Source organism: Galeopterus variegatus, unplaced genomic scaffold (assembly GCF_000696425.1).
Source record: "Galeopterus variegatus unplaced genomic scaffold, G_variegatus-3.0.2 Scaffold555, whole genome shotgun sequence".
NCBI lineage: Eukaryota > Metazoa > Chordata > Mammalia > Dermoptera > Cynocephalidae > Galeopterus > Galeopterus variegatus.
Genome location: NW_007726666.1, coordinates 19,454 through 23,542, shown reverse-complemented (window position 1 = coordinate 23,542; position 4,089 = coordinate 19,454).

The following is a 4,089-nucleotide window of genomic DNA, read 5'->3' as shown; positions in this document are numbered from 1 at the left end:
ACACTGAGGGTTGCGATCCGTTGCTGGACACGGAAAAAAAGACAAAAAGACAAAAAAAAAAAAATTAGAAGCTCTACTGATTTAGTGCTCACCATTCTTCTGTGTGATTTATGACCCAGAAGATGTCTGACAGCATTCAGGCTGCTTCGTGAGGTTCTAGGCAAAAGCAATGAAGAAATGTAGAAGAAAATTTCTACTTGCAGATAAGCCCCTAAAAATCCGCCTCTGCTTTGCTTCAGGCCTCCTTTAGATAAATCACAGGGGAAATGAAACTTCAAATTTGGCCACTTTCTCTACAAATGCCTACCTCTTTGGAATTAAAATACCATGACAGCCACCTTATTCTGTTTCCTTATGGTCTCCTCAACTCTCTCCATCCTGCTGGTTGAGATATTTAAGCTTTAGGTGTACTATTGTGCATTTCAACAAATATTTATTAAACATCTATTTTACGCCAGCACCATGATATATTTATGAAGCAAACAGGGATGAATACATGCTCTTTTCCTTCGAAGAGCTGATAGGCATGGAGCAGACATGGGTAACAGACTTGATGCGACCCTTCCACAGTTTAGAATGTACATCCAGCAAGCGGATTTCCTAACCTCCTTGCATCTAGACAGAGACATGCAATTATTTCTGGTTCTAAAAGTGAACAGAAATGTTGCATGTCTTCTAGCCTTGGCCCATAACTCCCCGCCCTGCCACAGAGGCACGTACATATGTACACTTCTCCATGCTCTCTTCCTTTCTGTCTGCATAGAACAAAGATCACTCTCAGGGCAACCTTGGAAACCACATATCGAAAATGTCAAAGCTTCCATCAACCTGGGTCCCTGAATGATTGCGTGGAGGAAGGATACCTGCTGACTTATTCACCTGCCCTGTACTGTTATTATAGCAAGAAGAAATACATTTCTGTGATGTTTGAGCCACTATACACCTTTAGATCTATTAATTATAGCAGTTAACCTACCCTAACTAACATAAAGGAATACAAAAATGTGCCCAAGTAACAACAATACAAGCTCGTGAACAAAGAGGAACGTGGAGAAGAATGGAAGTGGCCAAGGTTCAGAATTGGAACAATTTTGCAGTGAAAGCCAGAAGCAGTATCTTAATGTTATAGAGTATAATGGACAAGGGCATCAAAGTTCAAAATCATGTTTCCCAATGTGCTAATAGGTATTAGAAATCAAATAAGTTAGGATAGAATTGGTTAAACAAAGCTTTACAAATTTCTTTCTCTCAGAAGCTCCCAAAGACTTTAATATTTCACTATGCACTGGATAAAAGCTGCTTAAAACCTTCCAATGACTGCCTGTTCTAATCAGAATAAAAGCCAAGTCATTATCATGGTCTACAAGAACTTATATGATCCAGTCTCTGTCTTTTCTCTCACCTTACCTCATGCTGTTATCTATGAGAGTTTAGGCATTGAAATCATCACTGTATCCCCAGCACTCAGCACATCATTTTTGAAAGCATTTCTCAATCTTGCTTGATCAAGAAATTTTAATTTGAAGAGCATCTAGGGGAACTAGAATTCTGTGGCATACATTTGGTTTAGAGAAAGCCCTCTTTCTTTATAACTTCATGAAGATTTAAAGATACATTCAAATACAGGGGGAATTGCTCATATTATCAGGCACTGGGGACAAAGAAGCATCCTTTGTTGCAATGTGGAAGACTTGGAGAGCAACCTGACAAACAGACTCATAAAGTGGTGGAAAGTGGAGGGCCAGACTCTCCGTGATGTCATTGCTTCTCTCCTCAACTTCAGAGATACTGAGGATGATTGTTTTGCCAGGTCCAGGAATCCCTGTTGGGTTTAGTAGCCAAGTGTCAACAGCGCCTAGTTGACTTAATCTAGGAATTCATCAGAGATCTGACCTGCTATTTGGTTTTGAACCAATTTATTCTTAGTGGCTTTGCTAGGCAAAATGGTCAAGTGGGGTATATTCCGTGTTGGTGAGCCCCCACTGGCCTCAACCGCTTTATGCAGCTTCCTCCAGCACTTCAAACTAGATAGGGCTCACCCTGCATATGTGTTATCCTGCAGGAAGTTTGGCATTTGCTGAGAAGTCAAGTGAGGTTCATCATCATTATCATTGTCCAGCACTTGCTGATCACCTTCTCTGAGGCTCTGCATGCTACACATCTCTGCATCGCCACCCCCTCATGAGGCAGGCTTCTTCAGGTCAAAGAAATGAGGGAACTGAGCAGTTAATCATGTGCAACTCCCATCTGTTCCTAAGTAGTATAAATGGGACAGAATTCATCATTTGCTTTTGGAGACACGAAGGTTAAGTGCTCTGTCCCACCCTACAAATCAAGACACTGACAGAACCCAGAATGGAATAGTGAGAATTGACAGGGCCCTTTTCAATCCACCAGCACCTGCTCTCTCCACAGAAGTGTTGTTGGCTGAAATACCTCCATGGTGGAAGTCAGAAAATGGCAATTAAAGAAAAACTTAAAGCACCCAGAGCAATTGACTAATGCTAGAAGTGAAACTACAAGACAGAGTCCAAGTCGAAATGTTCAGCCGACAGACTCTAATCTTCTCCACATTGAAAGGCAACTTTGACTTGCTAGATTTCATCCCATCCGCCTCCATGGTGGAAGTCAGAAAATAGCAATTAAAGAAAAACTTAAAGCACCCAGAGCAATTGACTAATGCTAGAAGTGAAACTACAAGACAGAGTCCAAGTCGAAATGTTCAGCGGACAGACTCTAATCTTCTCCACATTGAAAGGCAACTTTGACTTGCTAGATTTCATCCCATCCAGACTATAAAACAAATGAGTGTCATTTAAAGGAAGGGTTTCAAAATTCTCCAACCATGTTGACTCATTTACTCCTCATTTCCAGGCTTGTTAAATAAGGCAGAATGCCATCTCATCATATCTGAAAGTAGTTTGGGCAAGATCTAGAGGAAAATATTTCCTGGACATTATTCTTTATACGACTTTTTCTTATAGTGCCAAGGGGCAGTGAGAAATATCAAAAAAACAGAGTGTATTAGTTGGATGCCAGCCCCCTCCTGTTCCCCTAGCTTTTGTCTTGCAAGTTTCATACTACATGGTTTAGGGACTCTCCTAAGAGATATAGTGTGGGCCAATGGGCCTCAGATGCAGGAACCTCAGATCCCTGAGGTCAGGAGGACATGGACCTACCTTTCCCAGACTTTGGATTTTGAGCTTCTGACTTAAGACAAGTGTCTCATTTGACAGCTTCTACCTGATAGATCACTTCACTATTTTTCCAAGTCAAAGAAGCTGCTAAAGGCATTAATCCATGAAGCTGAGGTCAAGACTTGACCTTGAGAAGGATACATAACTTCCCTCTGTGTCATGGGCACAAAGTGCACCATCTCAGAACCCCATTATCTCAGAGAGGATGGAGTGAGCAAGTGTGGATGAATCAGCAGAAAATAGCCTTCCTTCAAAGGATGCCTGTTATCTCTAAGATCAAGTACAAATCCCCTACTATAATTGAAAAGGTACTCTTAGGGTCTGGCCTTGGTCAATATTTCCAGGCTCATCTTTCATCACTTTTTCATCTGAACCCTGGGCTCCAGCCTTGCTCATGTACTTGCAATTGCCAGAATGTTCCATGCTTTTTCTTTCCCCTTTGACTTTTACACATGCTGTTTGTAGTTGCTGGGAATTCCTCAAGGAAGTACAAATGTTCCTTCCTCTGGGAAGCATGTGCCAAGCAGAGTTAAGGGCTTCCATCTTTGTGCATCCACTGTACCTTGAAATATACTTCTTTATAGCTGACATATTTTATAGAATTTCTGTGTTTCCATGTTAGTCTTCCATTAAATTTGGAGCTCCTGGAGGTGAACTGGGCTTTGCACAATACAGGTGCTTAACAAATATTTGCTTAATGGAAGATTCGATTATTAGAAATAACAACCGCAAGTACATTTCCTAATGATAATGGACCAGAATTCCACTCTTTCCTACATAATTTTACCCATGGGCCTTAGATGTTCACTCTATAGATCTTTCAATTGTGGGTCTGGGCATCTGTTAATGACCCATTGGAATTACATGGAAATAGTCTTATAAATTTTTTTTT